Genomic DNA, 21,923 nt, shown 5'->3' with positions numbered 1-21,923 from the left:
CAAGGAAGAAGACCTGACAGGGAAGAGAGGCTGGGCCTGGTGGCCGGACTGCTGTTCTCAGTGAGGCATCTTTCCTTTGGGGCCATCCCATCTGAGCCATGGTGGGAACCATCCGTCACCCTTTGCTTGGTCAAAGAGTCCCAGGGAACGTTTCTCAATTTGGTAAAGAGTTAGACTTCCTCAGAGGTGAGGTGGCTTTGACCAACGTTCTGTGTCTAATGAGTAAATTGGACCTAATTTGACATTGACCTTGACAATGATGGTGGAATCATTTGAACTAGCCACTGCGGGGAAGCTTGAGACTGTAAGAAGGGCCACATGATCCATCAGAGGCCTAAAGAAGCAATTCACTCTTTCATGACTTTATAAGCAAAAAAAAAAAACCAACTACCTTTAAAAGGTTGAAATTTAATCTGCAGAGTAAAACAAAGTTAAAAATGGTTGTCTTGATTTACAGACGTACTTAATTAGATGGTCATAGAAAAATTATGAGAATGCATCAACCTCCAGAAGAGTCCAACATTTTGAAATTTGTCAAGAATTTTCTCACTATGTTCATTAGAATGTGATTTTTCTGGTCTCATCTAGAATATTATTCTATAAAAGACTTTGCAGCAATTTACTTTTGCCTTCATTTCCCTCATATTAGGTAGCTGTGCCATCTCTAAGTTTCTCTCTGATTTTGGATCAATTTTTTAAAACATGATTTTTGGAAAGTGCACTAATCAATTCTTATTTTAGGCAATATCTATATCTTTGATTTAGATTTTTTTTTCCATTTAACTAGATTCTCCTTTTATCTAAAGGAGAACAAAACTATATCCTCTGATTGGTCCCTCTTTCCAGACCTATGACGCACAGAAGGCACTGGGGCCATTTGCCCCATCCAGGCCTTTTGGGATCAGAGAGAGCTTGGTGGTGGCATGGAGCAGGGTGGCCTTCAGAGCCACAGGTCCCCAGGCAGCTCCTTCCCCCTGAGTCCCACCTCTGAGTGTCCTCAGTGATGCTCCCTCCAGCCTAGGTCTTGACCCTGCAGGCCGTGGCTGGCGCTTGGCTTGGGCAGTAGCCAGAGTCCTGCCACACAGAGACGCAAAGGCAGGTCTCACTGGGACAGAGCCCGGGGCTGCCTGGAGAAGAGCCCAGGGAGGGCGCTCTCAGGCCTCACCGCCTCCTCCTCCCCACAGGGTGGGCGTGGAAAAGCCCTGTGGAGGACAAGCCGTGCGCTGCACCCCCGGCTCCTTCCCGGCCTCGCGGGCCCCAGGCCCGACACCTCCGCACCCACACTCTGCCCAGGCACAGCTCACCCCCTGCCCCAACCCAAGGCAGTTCTATAATGGAAAATTTCTGAGAACCAAACTTAATCCAAGAGAAGAAAGAGAAGAACTCCTGACACCCTTGTTCCTGTGCCGGAGTCCACAGATGAAGCCAGAAACCTGCCCCCGTTGGGTGAGTATCCCCCGTGGTTGGCAGCCCACCGCGTGACCACCCGCCTCTGGAAGTGGCCTTCCCCCACTCCTTGAGCTCATCTCGTTTGCCCACTCACTTTCTCGTTTCTTCCCAGCTCTGTCTCCCTGGAAGGAGAGGTTGTCCTCTTTTGCACTCTTTTGCCTTTTGTTTCTAGAATCAGCTTTGGTTCAGGACCCAGGACTCTGTGAACGGCAGAGGGGAGGGGCGAGGAGGCTGGGGGTAGGTCCCAGAGCAGGACGTCCAGGCGGACAGGACACTCCAGAGGTATTTTCTTAAAGTTGACGATAATCTTCTTAGTCACTTCCTAATGCCCTGCCGGAGCCAGAGGCAAAGCAAATGCCATATTGCTTTAACCACCCCCCATCCCACTCCCACTTGGCTCGACATTATCCGTGCTCAGCAAAAGGTCAGTGCACTTATTTAATTGCAGAACAAAAAACGTCTAACTTTATAACCCTCTACTCAGACTTCAAAGAGGATACAGAACCATCTCCAGCATGTAATATTCCTGAGGCGAATCTGCTCTGGGGCTCTTCTCTCCTGAAAACAAACCACCCAAGTATTAAACACCCTTCAAAAGACATCTTGTCTGGTTGTCAGAACAGGAAAATTCAGCGCGGCCCCGCGGGTGACAGACGGCGGCTCCCCTGCCAGCGCCTGCAAACCTGGAAGCCGTCAAGTGGCAGAGCAGAGGCGCAAGCCAGCTCGGGGCTGGAACAGCGCTGCTGGAAGCCACCCATCTCCGCCGTTGCCTATCAAGCTGGCAGAAAACTCGGCTGAGGAGGAGTTTTTCTTTTTGGCTAGCATGTTGGAATCTGCAAGCCTCTTTCTGTAGGACAGAAGTTGTTGAAGGTTTATTTTTTCCTGACTTGAGCCAGAGCACATGGAAGAGCCTGAATCTAACTTCGCCAGCCCTCATAGCGGGGCCGGCAGAGCTTGTACTCACAGTGACGGTGTTGGAGAGACACAAAGTGGCCCGTCGGGAGACCAGCTGTCCCAGTTTGCCCAGGACAGAGGAGTTCCCCAAACATGGGACATTCAGTGGGAGCCTGGAATGGTCTGGGGGGGCCAGAGTGTCACTCAGAGACTGAAGTGGCCCACTTGGTGGGGCTGAGAAACTTACGCTTCCCACTCATGACGGAGTCTAGGCAGCAAATGTTAAGGAATCGTCCTCACCTTTGATGAAAACCCCTGGAACAGATTGCCCACCCATTTATATAAAAACTGCAGATTTTATATAAATAAAAGCCTAAAGGAGAGGGGTGATGTCTTGGGAATGTGCCTACTGCCCGCTCCTGCCTGTAGCTGCTCCCTGAGAGCCTTGCTGCACTCCCGACCCGGATATGCACCCTCAGAAAAACCCAAGAGAGTCGTGTTCATGGAGTAGCAGTTAGCATCTTATCAGAAGGTAAGAGCTGATCAGCTGCTTACAGAACCAAAAGAAGTTTAGATTTGGGAGGCACCTGAAAGTTCATCTGTCTATCCAGGGGTTCTCAGAGGCCTGCCCAGTGTCAGTCACCAGAGGATGCTCATTAGTCAGTCTAAGCTAGGTTCGCTGCAATAATGAGCATGCCCCACACCTCAACAAAGGTTATTTTTTACTCAAACTCCATGTTCATTGTAAGTGGACAGCTCTGCTCATTGTGGTCACTCAGCATCCCAAAGTGACTGGTCACCATGCTAGAACAAAAACACAACTTTGGACAGTCTCCCTCTGGCAGTTCAATGCTCTAGCCAAGAAGAGACTTCTGGAGGTGCCCTTGTTTTCAGACTGGAGCATAAGCAGCCTCCACAGTTAAGCTCCAGAGCATTAGGGTTCAGAGAGCTGAGTTGGCGGCCTGCTCCTCTCCCGTAGCCTGTCCCCAGTCTGACTGTGGGGAATCCGTTTCCCTCACCATCAGCTCTGCGTGCTTTCTCGTTTCTCAAATGTGCTCTGCAGATCAAGCCTCTGCGTGTCCACACGAGCAGCAATCAGCCTTGCTCCAAAGCCAGGTGGGCTGAGCCCACGCTGCCCTGCTGGCGGCTTCTAGAGCACACCCCAGTGCACACCCCCACACCTCCTCCTCTGTGCCACGCTGCAGGACCAGAGGAGTCGGGAGAGTCAGCCGGGAACCCGCCAGCAATGAGCCGGCTTTTCTCAGCTCTTCAGGGGCCGACTTGTTCTGGATCGCCTCCGAGTCTCTGTCCAGGTGACCAGTGAGGTGGGACAGCTGTTTCCCAGACTGGTGTGCCCAGGTACTCCGTGCCTGCTCCCATCTCAGCAGCAGGCGCTCTCCCAAAGGGCTGTGTCCCTCTCCCTGTGGGCAGCCCTCCCCTTGGTGGCTCACCCTGTCAACTCTCCGTCCTCCCCGTGAAGGACAAGCAAACATGCTGTTCTCAGGGCCTGGCTCAGCACGGATGGCTCCAGAACCACGGCAAGGTTAGTGGGAACAGGAGGCAAAAGCCAGCCTCCACTCCTGCCGCCCCTTAATCTCCCACAGCAGGACACGCGCGGCAGTGCAGAGTCACTTAGGAACAGGGAACGTCTCAAAGGCACACTCTCCCACCTCCCATTTTCTGAGAAAACTGAGACTCAGCCGGTTGAGTTTCCTGAGGCCACCTGGCTCATAGGGATCTGGTCATTGCCTTTCCGGTGGGTGACTTTCTGGGATTGAAGTCAGGGTGCTCTAGCACTGAGCTACATCCCCAGACCATTTTATTTTATTTTTTTTAAATTTTGAGACAGGATCAACTGGCCTTGATCAAGGGGGTGACCTTTAAGGTCTAGCCCACTCACTCCATGTTCACAACTCCACAGGTGAGCTCTCGTGGTCCCCACTTCACAGGTGAAGAAGCAGGTGTGGGTGGGTCAGGCAGCTTGTCCCCTGAGGCCAGAGCGCCTCTCCGTGTCTTCCTCCTTCTGGACCTTCCAGGAGCCACCCTGTGTTCACAGGGCAGAGGGCAGGGAGCCGGGCCCCTGCTGGCCTTAAGGATCCCACTCTTGCGGCTCCCTCCTCTGCCCAGGGCCTGAAGGAAGTTCAATGCTTTTTGCCTTTGCTTGCCAAGGCCGGGATGACCCACGGGCCTCGGCGTCCCTTCTGCTGAGGCCATGCACACAGCCTCCCAGACAGAGAGCGGAACCCAATTTCATTGCACAGGCTGATAACAGCTGAGAGACAGAGCATGCGTGTGTTGCAAAAAGTCTTTTGTTCTCCTGTGACTAATACAATTACTTGACGCTTTATGTTTTAAGTTAAAAGGGTGGACTGACAGGACGAAACCTCTAAAATGCACGTCAGCCTCTGTACCCTGCATTTAGCATTTCTGTTTTTAAGTGAGGAGGTCTCCATGGAACTCTGGGACCTTGATTCTGGCTTCCTGGAAGCTTCTCCAAATTGTTCTTTACAGGAAATAAAAATGAGATTAAGCTCTCCATTTGAGGAGCAGCTGCAACCAGGGTGATTAAATCTGTCCAGATTTCACAGGCCCTGGCTCCCGGGAAGTTCCCAGGGCTTCCACGCGCGGTCTTCGTCCCCCGCCAGCTGCAAGTGGCTTTCGGTAGATAAGACTGCTTTGTGGGTGCGCCTGCTCATGGGGCGAAACACAGCAGGGACGTCTCTGAAGCTCAGTGGCCTGGTGTCAGGCTCAGGGCCGCCTGCAGTTTCCAGGCTCAGGAGCTGCTGCCTGGTCAGCCGCTGCCCCTCACAACCTCCCTGAACTTGACCCCCCAACCTCCCCGAGCACCCACCGCAGGCCTACCGACTGTCAAAGGCTACGTTTGACGTGCTCTCTCCGCTCTCCTTGGCAATCTCTGACCCCAAGGCACCTGGCGTTTTACAACAAATCGAATTTACCCCGGAAACATCATCCTGTGTCCTTGGTCGAGTGTCTTTTCTTGGAGTGATTTACTTCACCCAGAAAACTCCTACTCATCCACCGAAGCCCAGCGCAAAGCTCAGGACAACAGATCACGCTTGCTGAGTGTGCTACGGGGCAGAAGTTGTTCTGAGGTCCTCCCTGGGGCCAGCTCCACGATTCTGAGAGCATCAGCGTTCCCCAGGAGATGGCCAGGAAGGCAGACTCCAAAGACCTTCCCTGGACCCGCCGAGTCAGAGTCTCAGCAAGTCCCCAGGGGATTCTGATGCAGGTGCACACTGGAGAACCCTTTTAACCCTGAAAATATCCCTATGGGGGGAATCTGGTAACCTCACTTTCCAGCTGAGTTCCTCCAGGCCCGGAGAGGCTGAGTAACTTATCCAAGGCTACACTGCGAGGCCCAAAGCCACACTCTTATTCTGCTATACCTGTGCCAGACCCTTAGAATTTTACTTTCTTTGTGAAGAATGTTACAGTTTGGATCTGGACTGTCCCCCAAAAGTTCAAGTTTTGAAGGCTTGGTCCCCAGTGCAGCCTTGTTCAGAGATGGGCTTTGGGGGAATAATTGGATGATGAGGGCTCTGACCTCTCCGACCTCATCAGTGGATTGGTCCACTGGTGGTTGGATGGACCCGGTGGGAGGGGGACCTGATTGGAGGATGCAGGTCCCCGGGGGTGCGCCCTGGAAGGGTTCGTCATCTCTATTCCCCTGCTGGCCCTCTTCCTTCCTCCCCCTCCTCCTCCCCTTCCTCTCCTCCTCCTCCCCTTCCTCTCCTCCTCCTCCCCTTCCTCCCCTCCTCCTCCCCTTCCTCTCCTCCTCCTCCCCTTCCTCCCTCCTCCTCCCCTTCCTCCCCTCCTCCTCCCCTTCCTCCCCTCCTCCTCCCCTTCCTCTCCTCCTCCTCCCCTTCCTCCCCTCCTCCTCCCCTTCCTCCCCTCCTCCTCCCCTTCCTCCCCTCCTCCTCCCCTTCCTCCCCTCCTCCTCCCCTTCCTCTCCTCCTCCTCCCCTTCCTCTCCTCCTCCTCCCCTTCCTCTCCTCCTCCTCCCCTTCCTCTTCTCCTCCTCCTTCTTTTCCTCCTCCCCCCTCCTCCTCCCCCTCTTCCTCCTCCTCCTCCTCCTTCTCCTCCTCCTCCTCTCCAGAGGCCATGGCCTGAGCAGCTCTCCTCCACCACGCCCTTCCACCATGATGCTCTGCCTCACCTCAGACCCAGAGCAAGGGAGACAGCCGACCATGAACTGAGACCTCTGAAACCACAAATCGAAATGAATCTTTCCTCCTCTAGGTTGTTTACCCCAGTTATTTTGTCCCAGATGGAATGCTGATGACCAAGACGAAGCCCCCGCCTCCTCTCGGTGGCTCTCTCTCTGCCCTGCCCAGGCTGTGCCACCTTGCTTCCCACATCCTACCGTGTGGCAGCAGTAAACCCTCCAGCCCAGGATGCTGCCCTGGGGCTCTGTAGCCCGCGCCTGGCCTGGGGAGATGGCCAGTGGACTTGCTCATAAAGAGAGGAAGCGTGGAGCCGTCACAAGGCTTTGTAGCTGCTGTGCTGCCTGAGATCAGTCAGACCCTGCAGCCTTCTCTAAGGAGCAACGAGGCTGCACGGGCTGCCAGTCCACCAGCTCCAGGCTGTCCAAGTGGTTTTCCCAAGGAGACTTGACTCATGCCCCATGCAGAGCTGGACGGACCATTAGGATTCATTCAACACCTATTGGCTCTTCTGAGTCCTCATGCAAAGTACTGTAAAAACTGAGGGGCAGGTGCCATTGGCTTGTGCCAAAATTGATTAATCACGTGGTAACTTAAAGCTCCAATTCCCCTATTTTTTTTCTCCACATGGGAAAAATGTGTCCTGATCCCCTCTTTTCAGATTGCATTGCTGTAATTTTTCAAAACCTGTTGAAGATCCTCATTGGAGACACCCTGTTTCTCCCTAAATAAAATCACATCTCAGGCAGGGAAACAGCAGTATGAGCTTATAAGAGCATCTCAGGTGGCAGAGCTGACGTGCTGCCTGGCTCAGGACCTGCAGCAGGAAAACAGTGGGTGAGGCTGGTCACCTGGGCTCCTACCCTCACAATAGTCCTGGTGACCACTGGTGGAAAGGAAAATGAAACTCAAGAAGTTTATGTTCACAGTTGACCACGGTGGCACATCCCTGCAATCCCAATCTCGGAGGCTGAGGCAGGAGGATTATAGGTTTGAGGCCAGCCTGGGCAACTTAGTAAGGCTCTGCTTCAAAATTTAAAATAAACTAAAAATAAAGAGGGCTGGGGGTGTGGATTAGTGGTAGAGCACCCCTGAACTCAATCCCCAGCACTGTGGGGGGAGCGGGGAGAAAGAGCTGGAGTTCACCTTCTCAAGGTCACGAAGCTGGTAAGTGGAGAGTCTGAGGTCTGAACCAGGCCTGCCACCTGTCTAGGCCACACTATCCTCTAAGTGATTTCCTTGAGAGCTGAGGGGGTGACAGGAGAGGGACGGCTCAGGCAGGCTCTGAGTCCTCAGTTCCAGAGGCCCGGGGCACTCGGGCGTCTTTTGTGTCCGGTCTCCCTCCCTTATCACTGCCTGGGTGGTCCTGGGCACCCGATCCTGCCTGAGTGCTGTGGATTGAACCAACCCCATTCCAGAACCCTCGCCCTGCTCAGTGCCTGAGGCATTCTAAACATGTTCCCTGAGGGCTTAATCCTATAATCCTGGCCTGGGCTTTTGGGATTACTGACTATTTCAGTGCTAAAAAAATCACGGACTTTCAGGCAGAATAATACATTTCACCACACACACGCTCTGGACTTACAATGAAGCTCTGTCCCCAGCTGAAGTGGAGAAGGGCGGGAGCTGCAGATGTATCCACCACGCCCCAGCTACTGGATACCATGGCTTAGCAACCCTGTGCTGGCCACTCGCCCTCCATCACAGGGCTGCAGGCCCAGTGTGCAGGACCGGCTCCCTGCACATCGCTAGGCTGGGAGAAGCCCAGAGTTCTGCACGGTGTCTGCTGAATGAATATCGCTTTGACGCCATTATCAGGTCCAGAAGTCACAGCCAAACCCTCATTCACTGAGCCTCCTAGGGCTTCCTCTGGAAGAACTGGGTCCTGAGGACTCTGCCCACCCGGGCCCAGCCCCACACTGCTCCTTCCTCCAGGAGCCCAAGGTTGGAAGGGCTGGACTTGAGTGGGTCCGCGCCGTGTCAGAGAGGCACGAGCCACAGGGCCACCAGCTGCAGGCTGGCCTCCTCCAGGGCCAAGAGGCAGCTGCATCAGGGCCAGAGCAGGAGAGGGCGCATCCTTAGCCTGTGCTGGGACATCTCCGCCTCAGCCAAAGACGCCACTGACGGGGAGGAGGGGCCAGTGTCCTGCTGTCCTGGCAGATGAAAGTTTTATTTCACATAAATGTAATGTTACTTATTTCCTGCCAGATTGGAAATGAATAGGACGAACTTTAGGATTTTTTCATCTTTAAGAACCGACTTGTTTGTGAAGTATTTTTGTATTTCTAAGAGTGCATGGACCCTGTTGCGACAGGACAGCTTGATACTTGACGAGTGTCATTCAGCGTGGCGAAAGACAAGAGCGTGAAGGTCTGAACATACGTTTATAGAAGAAGAAACGACAGTTTTTCTTCTTCTATGAAACGATGTTTGCTTACACATCAATAAGTGCATGGTTCATCGGTGACTAAGTGTGTAGGGCCCAAGGTGCTCGGCGGACTCTACTTCCTGAACAGTTGAAGAAGTGCTCAGCCCTGGCCCCCAGGAAACGTGGGTTTAAGGCTGGGCATGGCACAGTCTGGTGAAGAACCTGGGCTCCGTGCCCCCTTCTCCCTTCCCTATTCCCTTCTTCCCTCCCTCACAACAAACATATTTGCAAGTTTTCCACCCAAGCGATGTGCTTTTGACAAGCCTGGGGCTGGAGAGAGTGAGACCAGAGATGCTCTGTGATGCGGCCAGTCTACTCTTGCACACGGAGGAGAATCAAATGCACACACTCACCAAGCGGTAAGTGCCAGGGTGCTCATGGCAGCTTTATGTACAATAACCCAAACCGGAAGCGACCTTGAGGTAGTCCCTAGACCATGAAAGGGATGAGCACGTGGTGGCGTCTTTGCTGCAGTGGATTATCATGTTGGAATGAGAAAGATCAAAGCATAACACGCAAGACAACCCAGAGGAATCTGAATGTCAATGACCTTGAGAGAAGCCAGGTCCCAAAGGATACAGTTTGTACCATGCCCTCTGCATGAACTTCAAGGCCAGGCCCTAATCCAGGCCCAGAGGACACAGAACCGGGATCGCCTTGGGGACCTGCACTGGCTGGGAAGAGGCACAAGAGCCCTCCAGGGTGGAAGTGGTCTCAGCCTTGCCTGCCTGTGGTCCATGAGCACCCGTGAAAACCTGGTCCAGTTGCACATGGAAGACCGTGCACTTTACCACAGTGAATCGTACCTCAATGAAATATTAAGGAGAGAAACAAACCAAGAAACAAAGAGAGCTGCAGCAAGAAAACCCAGCCCTCACGCTCCAGGGATGCAGCGGTGCCTGCGCTTCCTCCCCGGAGGGACACACTGCCGGGCCGGAGCGCACAGCCAGCCGTCTGGCACACGGGTGTCAGCAGCTTTATTTCCCCGTCAGTCCTCTCCTGGTCCCCGGATGTCACAGAACAGCCTTTTATCAAACCCCTCACCAGGCATTCCTGGGTCTGAGGTCACGCTGAGTGCCATCAGGGCTGAGCACAGCCAGGCAAGCTGGTGCTCACGCAGCGCCCTTTCCATCCACCACGCGGCTCCTCCAAGCAAATAAAGGTAAACACGCCAAAGGGAACCCTCTCCAAACCGCAGCAGCTGTTTTTAAAATTGTCGGTGGACCTTTATTTTGTTCATTTATTTACATGTGGTGCTGAGAATCGAACCCAGGGCCTCACACATGCCAGGCAAGTGCAATACCACTGAGCCGCGACCCCAGCCCCTGACGCGGTTTTTAAGATAACTCTGCCCAACATGCTGCATGGAAGATATTTACCCTGGAAGATTATTCCCAGTTTATTTGAAATCCAAATTTGACTGGGCAACCTGTATTTTTATTTTTTGAATCTGGCAACCTTATTCGCTCCCATATGTCCCATGATATGGGAATCTTAGATCCTTTCACCCCTCAATTACGAATTAGGTGGAACTGCAAAAACCCAAACAAAACCTGGATAGCAGCTCTCATGAGCTTGGGGCTTTGGGGCAGGAAAGGGACCCTGTGGGGGAGATTTTGCCACCCAAGAACTTTGTCTTGTTCATTTTTTCTGCTCAAAGATCTTTCAGGAACAGAGTGGGGGAGATCTCTTGGCTTAGTGAGTGAATTTGTGGCAGGGGTCCTTTGCATTTCTGTGCATTGGTTCCCTTGGAGGCAGGAAGAGGACGGGGGCTGCACGCTGTGTCCCCCTTCCGCCTTCACGACACCACCGCAGTCATTTCCACTTGTCAGGGCTTGGGTTGAGGTGGCCACAGGACTCTGAGACGCCACTTACTGGGAAGGGGAACTGGTAAGAGCCTCAAACTCATGCAAAGCATCGTGTGAGCTGCAAAATCCTGGAAAATTCCCCATTTACATTCAAGAATCTAACCCAGCTGCCCGGGTATTGGATTAGCCACTGACGTCATGATGACATCCTTCTTCTCGACGGTTCCCTGCGGACTCCAGGGACCAGGTCCTCCCCTTCTGCTAACTTCATTCCTGTTTTAGGTACCTAAGTGAAATTACTCCTGGGAGCTATGTGGCTTAAATTCAAATGCAGCAGTGCTGTAAAATAAGCCACGCCCAACCCACTGCATGGGGCTTCACAGCCAGCAAAGTGGTCTCCCTGTTTGAAGGCTATTAAAGCAAAATTAAGACACAGAGGCGCCAGGCCTCCCTCCTGGCCCGTAACCATGCCTCGACGCATCTCCTAGCCAGGCCCGGGTGCCATGCAGCAATCTGGCTGCAGGCTAGAGGGTTGCTCTGGTCATTTAAAGGAATGGGGCACTGGGGATTCTCTGTGGCTGGCTTGGCGTTCTCCCTCAAATAACTTCTGAGCTGCTGAGAGCTGGGGACCAAGGACACGCTTGCCATTCCAGGGGAGGCCAGCTCGCCTGACTTTATGAAGCCTGCGATCTGGGGAGATGGAAGTTCAGTCCTGTGTCTCCAATTATTTAACAGATGGCTATTGATCACGTGCGGTGGCCCAGCCCTCTTCCAGGTGTGAGGGGCATAGTTGTGACAAGACAGCCAATGTCCTCAGCTTAAGGAGCAGGCCTGTGAAGCACTCGAGTTCACACACCCCCATCTGTCATCATCTTCCCACAACCAAAGTTTCTGCTCAGTATCCAAATTTCACCCCCTTTTCACCCCACCTTTGTTTCAAACACAAGGAGAGAAAGAAGGAGAAAAATCTCAAAGAGGAAACTATGAGCCAGGCACAGTGGCTCATGTCTGAAATCCCAGCGGGTCAGGAGGCTGAGACAGGAGGATCAAGAGTTCAAAGCCAGCCTCAGCAATATAGTGAGGCCCCAAGCAACTCAGTGAGACCCTGTCTCTAAATAAAATATAAAAAGTAGGACTGGAGATGTGGTTCAGTGGCTAAGTGCTCCTGGGTTCAATACCCGGTACCAAAAAAAGAAGAAAAGAAGAAGGAGGGGCGGGGAGAAGGGGAGGAGGAGGAGGAGGAGAAGGAAAAATAGAAGAAGAAGGAGAAGGAGGAGGAGGAAGAGGAGGAGGAGAAAAAGAAATGATGAATTCCAAATATTTGTCATTTAAAAATCTATCTTCAACCTTCACAAAAATGCCCTGTTGTGACATTTGTGCATTGGTTATAATAATTTTTACTATTTTTTTCAGGGCCAAGAACGTCTACTTTCTTTCATTCATTTTGATGTCTAAGGGCCAAGTGCACAACAGAGTGTGAAACCTGTTTGGTAGAGAGGCTGCGCAGAGCACGCTCTCCGGTTTCCCGGCCTTCTGAACATCGGGCCCCCACGCCAGCCTGGGTCACCCCTTAGACCTTTACAGTTGGCATGAACAACTTTGCTTCTGCAGTTCTTCAAAACGTGCTCACCTTCGTCACTCTGATCCACATCCACTTGGACTGACGGGGCCAGCGGCCGTCCAAGATGATGAGAAAGTCCAGACGCCAGAGCTCAGGCCATGTGACAAAGGCTTGGCTCGTCCTGGTTCGAGTCCCTCCCCAAAGCACCACAGACAAAAAGCCCAGCAGGAACCCAGACTGAACCCAGGTGAAGGACAGGGAGAGCTGACTGCCAGGACGGTGCGCTGTGATTACCACCGAAAAATTCAGTGCAGGACCGCAGACACCAGCGGGGTGCAAACTAGGAGCCCTTGGGGAATCAAAATGTTTTGTAGTATTGACACTTTGTGGGGTTCAGGTAAGTTCTGTGAACTAGCATTTTCCTTAGGTCATGTGGAAAATGAGCCGGGTACACTTGTTTGTGGCCAGTTCTATTCCACACAGAGAATAGAAACTGACTGGACCTCAGGGTCCAGGCCCCCTAGAGAATAGGGCAGGGTTCCTAACTGATTCTACGCAGCATCTATAAAGCTTTTTAGAAACTAACACCGTGACTGTCTGGGTACCAGGCCCTTACTCAGTCCCTTCATTAAGCATCTCAACCACATTATCAGGTAAGTGTATGTTTCCCATTGTATTAATCCATCTTCATTACTATACAAAATGCAGTGTATAAAGAAAAGAGGTTTATTTAGCTTATGGTTGTGGAGGATGGAAGTCCAAGAGCAGGTGTCCCATGGCTCAGCCTCTGACGAACCATGTCATGGCCGAGGCTGTGTCCTGTCACGGCAGAGGGAATCAAGGCAGGAGCCTCCGCAGGAGGGAAGCGCAGATGGCCAGACCGGAGGCCAGAGAGTGACTGAGGGTCAGCCTTGCTCTTTCATGACAACTCACTCTCAAGAACTAACTGGGGTCCCAGGAGAACCACCTTAGCTCTCCCAAGGGCAGTGCCCCTGGTGATCCAGCCACCTCCCTGGGACCCACCGCTTAGAGGTTTGCCACCTCAACACTGCTACATGGAGAAACATGCCTCCGACCCTTGCTTGCTTGGGGACAAACCACACCCAACCTTGGCACCTGTCAGGTCATCGTCCCCACCCTACAGAGGAGAAACCAGAAGGCAAGCAAATTGGGTCATACCGTGAGTGATGGAACCAGGATTCAACCCGGCCACATTAGTCCAAAGCCCTGCTGTAAACTCCTTGACCCCACCACCCAGCCTGAGGACAAGTGTCCCATTGGGACAGTAAACACTTTGGGGATGGCGAATTCCCTCTTCCCTTCCTGGCTCAGTCAGTCCCTGCTTTGTGTCCCTTTTCTGCAGAGGATGGTAATGAAACGAGTCTGACATCAGCCGTCACCACTGTTTCCCTGGACCCGTCCACCCCGCCCTCCTTCACACCTGGCCCCTGGTGGTCAGTGTGAAGGGGCTTTAAGGGAAACTGAGCTTGGAACCACTTCCGTTCAGGCGATGCTGCTTGTATTGAACCTGACAGAGGCACCCCGCTTCTGTGCTGAGGGGCCGCTGTTCCGCGTTCAGCAGAGGCCTGGCTTCCAGTTCAGCTGTGGGGAAAGGAGCTTCCTGACATGGAAAGCGGGCTGATCTCAACCAGAACTGAGCACATGCCTGGAGTTGGGCTGCGCCTCATTCACCACACAGACGTCCAGTTGCTCGGAGATGGCGGAGGACAGTACAGGTGTCGGCTCCTAATTGTACCATCCAGCCTGAAGCCAGAGGAGTTTCCTTTGGTTGATAATTCTGTGCCCCTTCTGGCATGCCACCCTGGTGGCCTCTGTTGGATTTATAAGAAGTAAGTTGGCGATGACTGAAAGGATTTGAAAGAGTGCAAACTTTGTGCGGAATGGAGAAGTGGACCATGCAATCACGAAGGAGCTGAGCTCAATGCACCTGAGTCACGGCTCTTCTGAGAGTGGCTCAAACGGAGATGGTATGACCTGGTATCTCAGAGCCTGCTCTCTTCACCTCGGAGGACACAGGCGATGCTGACGTCCTGGAGTGGACACCTCCAACTATGATAAATCCGGGAGCTGCAGCAGGGGATTTGCAGATGTCTTAACACTTGTTCCTGCATTAAGCAATCTGCTTGATCGGTTGTCTTTGGATTGTTTGTAAACAAGCATGATAAAATGCTAAATTAAAACATTTTCACTTAATAACATAATTGGCTTTGGCTGGACACATAGCCAGAGTGGACATAGAGCCAGCAAAACCAAATGATCAAATAGATACCAAAATTCTAAAACCTGATAAAGCACAGTCAGCTGCCACCAGGCATTTGAATATGTTTTTTTAAACTGCAGAAGTTTACCCAACACACCAGAGTGTTAGTAATTTTCAATGTGATCTTGGACTAAATTAACTATCCTATTCTGAGACAGGGTAATGGCTTCTCGGCTTTAATGTGATCAGCCCCAGGCCCAGGCAGACAGCACCTAGAGTGCCGACCACACACACTCTTCACGACTCTTCCAGGGCGACTCAGGAGCCACTGTCCCGACTTGCCCCACGTGGCCACAGGCTGCTCTCTCGGTGCCTGAGGGTTCTGGGATCTGAGGAGTCTGACCAGGACTGACCATGCCAGGGTTCAGAACTGTTGTCCAACTGATCAATCTGCCTGCAGAAGGCCGTGCTAGAAGTCAATCATTCAAATTTGTGCACAGGAATGAAGTTCTAAATGGTCTATTTCTAGGAGCCAGTGGATGCATAATTAAGGGTAATGGTCCAGAGAATGAATCCTTCCCATCTTTCACTTGATAAAAACAACTGTAATATCAACAAAGCAGTGAAAGCACTTATCACTCAGTGGAGTTCTGCGTCCTGCCTGCTCTCAGCACTTCCTGAGTCTCAGGTCAATTCGTCCTCACCTTCACCTTCACACATTACTGCTGCTGAATGTTTCCAACATTCAGATGAGGAGCCCGGGCTGCAGACACAGCTTCAGTAAGGGCTTGACACTACCAAGGACGTCGTGTAAAATGAATCCTGTATACTGATCACGCGGTGAAGGTCAAGAACAACTCTACGACCACGTCAGGTACCTCGCTCCATCCTCTCTCGACCCCTCTTGGTGGTCATCCTGTCACTTCCTCAGACGAGGAAACTGAGGCTTTAACAGGATAAAATGGCCCATTCAAAGTCACCACCAGTTCCTAGGAGGCTTGGACACAGCTTGGGTTTTCTAGGGCTCTTCCTACCAAACCGTTGCTGGCTTGATCTGTGTCACTGTCCTGGAGCAATGACGCAGCCACAGGAGGTCTGTTGCAGCTAACTACCTGGAGTATCTCCATGTTGCCCCACAGACCACACGGACACCACCATGACACATAATGCGCTGACACACAGCTTCAGCGCATCCGGTCATCAGCAGAGGCCTGGGCTCCCCGGAGCTGCACGCCCACGGTGGGATGTCCCGCTGCAACACAAGCACGTCATCCTGGGCTCCTGGCTCCTGTCTCCTTTATGTCCTCCTGGGTCCTGGTTTAAGGTCTCTAATCTTTCTATTTGGGAAGTGACAGAGTCCACTGCTCTAAGATGATGACCTAGAGGGACACCGCTGCTTATTCACAAGGCTCTGGCTTTTGAAATTACTTTAAAACAAACACCAACCAATGGCATGGGCTAAGGGCAAGTGTGGGTGGGCAAGCGCAAGCTCGCTGCTGGTGCTCTGAGAGTCACGAGAACGTGGCCATGCTGACCTCCCGAGCCGCAGCCCTTTCAGAGGACCATGATATCATGGGTGGCAGGGGATCTGGGGACAGGAGGAACAGGAAGGAGGCCAGGTTCATTCAGAAGGCAGAGGCGGGGCCGCTGGCAAAACCACTGCCGTCCATCTGCAGCGCAGGGGATCCTTTGTTTCTCGCGAGTGCCAAGAGGGTGACTCAGTCAACACGGCTTTGAAGAGATCTGCAGGTCACCTGTTCTACCCTCCCTGGCCTGTGGCCTCCAAGGAGAGATGGACAGCCGTTGTCTGCTGGAGGGACATCTGGACCTGAGTCTTGTGCTTATGGGGGTCAGTCAGTGGCAGAATCACGTGCGTGATCAGGGAAAACTCTCAAGTCTCATTTTGCCAAAAGTTCTAATCCTCCTACACGGATCCACCTCCAAGGAAATCCCAGGACTCACTGGTCCAAACCCACACTAAAAGTGTAGACGCTGCCACCTGTGGCTGCTGTTCCCTGGGAACGTGGGTGGTACCATTGTGGAACTGAACATTTTATGTTATAGAATTTCAATTTCAATTTTAACTGAAGAACATGCACAGTTGAGTTTGGTCTGTGCAGAATGACTTGAAAATGGAAATCAACTTTTTCACTAATGAATTTGAAATATAAACATAGATTAAAGATTTGTGATGAGACTGGAACATCCAAAAGGAATGCCCCTCATGTATAAAATACCAGATTTTCTCACAAGGATTTTGAAGATTTGGTATGAAAAAAGTGAAGTACTTCAATAATTCATATTACACATTGATATGATCTATGAATCATGTGATATATGATTACACATTGAAATCATGTGATATAGTGGGTTAAATAAAATGTCCTATTAAAATTAATTTCATCTGCTGCTTTTTACTTTTTCAAACAGAGCTACTGGAAAGGTTTAATAGGCCCTGTGGCCCCATTAAATTTCTATTGAAAAATGTTGCTCTGGTATTTCTTGTGATTTGTTAAAAACTTTTGTTAAAAGTCTGAAACACTATTCCAAGCATCAAGTAGGTGAATTTGAGACAACAGGAAGATTCTTACACTATCCACAATGCAGAGTCGTAGTTTGCACGTTATTCCATTGTCACGCAGAAAGCAGGAAGTGGGACCCCCAGGTGTCTTCTAAGAAATACCGAATGTGTTCCTGGTAGCTCAGACACTGACCCTGCTTCCTGCTGAGTCTCCATTGGGAAGTTTCACTCACCCAGCCCAGACCACTTCCCGACCAGTAGAGGGCCTCACTGGGGGCGGTTTCCGCCCTCTCATTAGGCAGCAGTGTGCGCCCACTTGGTCTTGGAAGAGAACCAGGTTGTGTGGTGGAGGGCACAGGGGACTGCCCAGGCACACGATCACGTTTCATTATGGTTTGGCCACGAAGCCTGTTTCTTCTACTTCACCTTCTCAAGCAGCACCCGCCACACCTGACAGCCCAGAGGCACCCTCCAGCCGAGTGGGAAGTACAAGGAAGTCCCTACTGCTGTCACTTGCAGAGACAGGACAGAGAGTTCCTCTTGGCGACTGCCTCTCACGCCCCCCTTGTCCTGTGCCCTGGTCCTTCCTGGGCAGGATCTCATCCTGCTGGAAGTGCCAAAGGGACGTTGCTTTCCCAGCTCTTCTTTTCTAAGATAGCCCGCAGGGACTTGCACAGCCAGTGAGCAAAAGTTATTTAGAAACCCTAAGTGTGCTGAGGAGCCATGGACGATAAATTTCCAAGCTCGCAGTACATTCGACTTGGGTCACATTTTGTTGAATTATTTGCACGGACAGCATAAAGACAGGGAGCTTCGAGAATGCTTAACTTCTAAATATGAAAAAAGGGAACTTCGTGGGTTTCCAAAAAACAGAGTGTGGAAATTAGAAAGCTTGCATTTAATTAGAGCCTGACGGCTCTGTGCGACTCTATGGTTTCATGGGTCACCTGGCTGGATGATCCCCGTTCTGCCAGGGTCAGAGAAACAATGCAGACCATGAAGTAAACCTCAAGTGGGTTCTTGAAGAGATTATAGTATTTCAAAAATCAAAATAAAAAGTAAAAATAAAAAAACAACTTAAACAGTTTTTGTGGTCACTGCCTTAGTCTTGCCCAATGTGTTTCTTTGGGCACAGGCCTTGCAGAGTGGGACGGTTCTGGGCTCACATTCGCCTCTCTGTAAGTGATGTGTTAGGACCGGTTTCCATGCACTTCCTCTGTGGATCGCTAACTTGCAGGCAAGTTTTCTGCAGTATGAAACTCCAAGCACTCAATTTGCTCATTGAATATATTAGCAATGAATGCTAACGTTGGAGCTGTATGTTTGTATTTCACCTTTGTACTGACCTTCTGTGTGGTGTTTCAATATGCAGCAGCCTGCGGGGGCCGAGGCGCAGAGCAAATTCTGCAGGAATCACGTGTGGCACAGGAGGTGAACATGGACGCCTCCCTTACCTTGGCCTCCTGGCTCGGACCTCCTCTCTGGGGCCTTGCAGGGCCCCTGCACTAATGCTTGGGAGGCAGAGTTAAAATCTAGGAGTGTGGTCCCATCTCAATGTCACCCATTAAATTAGGATGGCCGATTCTGAGGTGACACATTCATGTGTTCTTTCCAGATATTTCCAATCTGCGTTTGCTTCTTTAAAAATGAAGGAATGAGTGTGAATGTATTCTTAAGAGCCTTAAACAAATTGTCCGGCAGAAGCCATGTGTCTGATACATTATTAATTCTCACACGGAAACATGAATCCTGTAAGTCAGGGATAAGACACCGAACTATCAATCACCTGCTGTCATTTCTAATGGACTGTCCCCAGGCAGTCAATTAGGAATGCCTTCAATCTCGCTTTCATCTGACACTATGAATGAATAATAACTGGGCTAGTAGACTAGATTCTTGAATGGAAATAATTTATTTGGGTATTGTGTATGCATCCATGTTCTTGAGGTCGCAAGTTTTGCTGGTTGGAGGTTGAATATAAAACATTGTGTCACATTGCGAGTCACAGTATCTTTGTGTTCCTGGAGTGAAACAGGGACAGTTGGGGGTCCTCTCCCTCCCTCCCTGGCACTGGTCTTTTCTGGGGTGGGGGCATGCATGATTAAACAGAACTGGGAGGTTACCTAAACTCCCCAGGAGAGACAGAAATTGAGATGGAACTTTGGGCAAAGTAGGAAACAAACAAACAAACAAACAACAACAAAAAAAACAGGACTAATGAGTCACCTCTATCTAATCTCTGGGGCTTCCTTCTGATCCCTCCTGCCTCCTCCCAGCTTTTCCTCACTACTCCTTCAGGAAGTGTGATGCTCAGTGGGCTGTTGGTGCCAGGGGACTTGAGGTCCACACATCATCGCTGATGTTACAGCAACGGCTCCACAGTAGCCAGTCCCAACGTGGTCCCCCAGTCCCTGACTCCTGGAACCCCTTCTGTTGAGTATGGGCCGGACAGGGCATCACTTCTGAGATTGGGTTACAGAATGAGTGGCTTCCTTGTCCAGGTTCCCTGTTGGCTCACTCTGGTGGCGTCTGGCCTCCAGGCCGGGGACTCTGGAGAGAGGCCTATGTAGCAGGCACTGAGGGAGGCCTCTGGCCATCAGCTAGAGAGGAGGCAAGGCCCAGCAGCTCCTGAGTGGGGTGGGGGGACCACCCCAGCCAAGCCTTAAGGCGACTGTAGTCCAGTGGTCCCCTTGCCTGTGGCAATCTCAGACAAGTCACCCTGGATTCCTGGCTCCCAGAAATAGCAAGGCAGTAAATGAGATATAAACCTGGGTCTTGGAGTGGTTTGTCATCATCAATAGAAAACTAACGCCATCCCCACCACTTACAGTACCACCTGCTCCTGTGGCCGGGTTGGGCCTGCCCACTCTTGGATCCTGGCATGCCGTGCGGAACATCCAGAAACACAATGCGCATTTGAGAAAGGAAGGAAGGGAGGGAGGAAGGGACAGAAGACAGTGAGAAGGACAGAGAGAGGAAAGGGTGGCATCAGTGCAGAAATGGGCTTCACATTTCAGTTGACCTGAGAGAGTTGAGAGTGACAGACAGGATCCTCCTCCATTTCTCATGTAAATTTGCTGAGTTGCTTACTGATTGCTCAGAGCAGCGCTCTCCCCTTGGGTGTGTGCTAGAACCACAAAGAGGCTTCGTTGGACATGTGGGTACAGAATGCCTGCTTCAGGGCCGGCCAGGGCAGCTGTGCTCTTGCTGAGAGGCCCAGCTCCAGGTCAGTGCCTCAGCCTGCAGCCGGTAGGGCTTGCTGACAGGGAGTAACTTCCCCCTGGAGGACCCGGGAGGCAGAGTCCTGTTGAGGCCAGGACAGTCAGCGGGGAGCTGGGCTCCAGGTGTGGCTGGCCCCCCTGCCCAAAGCCTGCCTCCCGTGTGGCAAGTGCTCCCCTTTTGGGCTGGTCACCCAGGGCCTGGGCAGCCAGGAGCATGAAGAGCACATGGACCAGATCCACGGAGTGTGACCTCTGGAGCAGAGCAGAGTTGACCGAGGTGCGGACGTTCCAGGGAGATGGACAACCGCCAGATGGCCCAGCAATTGAAGGGTTGCCCCGGGGCTGTGGAGGGTCAGGTACTACACAAAGGTCCACACAGGAGCTGAGACAGATGACAGCCGTGGTTCTCCTTGGCTTGTGGCCTCACTGTGGACATCACATACTCACCGAGGCATTCCCTGCACTTCCTGCTACCTCACCCCCCACCCTCCACCACCGACTATTTAAGAAGGGGGAGCTGCAGGATTCACGGTTCAGGGTGGTCCTGGCCTCTCAGAGTGCTGTGGGATTGCCAGCCCGCGTCTGCTCCCGCCATCTCATCCTCTGTGCCCCTTCCCGTGAGCCCATGGGCTCCCTGAGCAGAGGTGTCACGTGGTGGCTGGTTCAGCAGGTTCCTGCTGCTTTCTTACTCACCTTACAGGACAGGCTGTGTGGCCCAGAGTGGTTCATGCACCACAGTCTGCAGTGGGGTTTCTTGAAGGACTTTGCAGACCCCGAGCAGAGCACCCAGACAGGTCCAGGTCTCTTTGCTCTCCATGCTCACCAAGGCCTCCCATGGCAATCTGAGCGCACCTCTCGGAGAACCTTTAACATCCAGTGGGTCTTCCCAGCCCTGAGTCCTGCTCGCCTGCCTCCCTATCCCCAGCCAGGCAGGGGCAGAGGCTGCACCTGTCAACGCCTCCCCTGCACCTGGCCCAGGGTCAGGGACGTGGCAGGTACTAGAAATTCTTTAATACAAACAAATCTTATAAATCCAAACACTTCTTACTTAATGCTCAGCCAGGATGTGCCATGTGAGGTTTCTGGCACCAAACAAATAATGCTGGAAATTTTGGTGAATCAAAACACGCATTATCACCACCTTGTGTGCTAACTGCCGAAATGCTTTATGTTTATTTCTCGCTCATCGTCCATTTAAATTTCCATTTTTTCCTTCTCTCAATGTCTCGTCCAGTAAAATGCTCTGAAAACAAAAATCTGAATATATTCAGAACACTCCTTTCCAGAGGACAATTTTCCTCCATAAGAAAAGGATCACCTCCCTTCAACAAAGCTTTTTGATCAACACAGCTTTTCATCTCATTTATTTAAAATTTAGAAACATGTGTACTGTGTACTGGGCACAGAGCCAAAGTTACCCTGACATGCTCAGGGTGTTCAGAGCAGAGTGCTGGAGACAGAGGCAACGATACTGTAGAAACAACAAGACCTGCGCTCAGAGGTCGGCGCATGTACCACACAGCATTTGGCTCCCAAGTCTGAAATAGTTGAAAGAAAGGACAAAATGGCAAATGGTCTCCGTCTTAAGCTAAGAAGGAAATGGAAAAATGGTTTTAGCCAATACCAACAAGACTGAG

General features: G+C 51.7%; 1 protein-coding gene and 1 long non-coding RNA gene across 4 annotated transcripts in view; one reads left to right on the top strand and one right to left on the bottom strand.

Moving 5' to 3' along the window:
• The window catches only part of Kcnab1 (potassium voltage-gated channel subfamily A regulatory beta subunit 1), a 332,151-nt gene that overhangs the window by 137,719 nt on the left and 172,509 nt on the right, over window positions 1-21,923 (bottom strand). The window lies entirely within an intron of this gene.
• Window positions 1,213-16,992, top strand: LOC124992977 (uncharacterized). The gene is made up of 3 exons (XR_007110221.1): window positions 1,213-1,446; window positions 12,176-12,720; window positions 13,687-16,992. It is a non-coding gene; the product is annotated as an uncharacterized LOC124992977 (long non-coding RNA).

Source organism: Sciurus carolinensis, chromosome 9, assembly GCF_902686445.1.
Source record: "Sciurus carolinensis chromosome 9, mSciCar1.2, whole genome shotgun sequence".
NCBI classification, from domain to species: Eukaryota; Metazoa; Chordata; class Mammalia; order Rodentia; family Sciuridae; genus Sciurus; species Sciurus carolinensis.
This window is presented reverse-complemented; position numbering and strand designations above follow the sequence as displayed.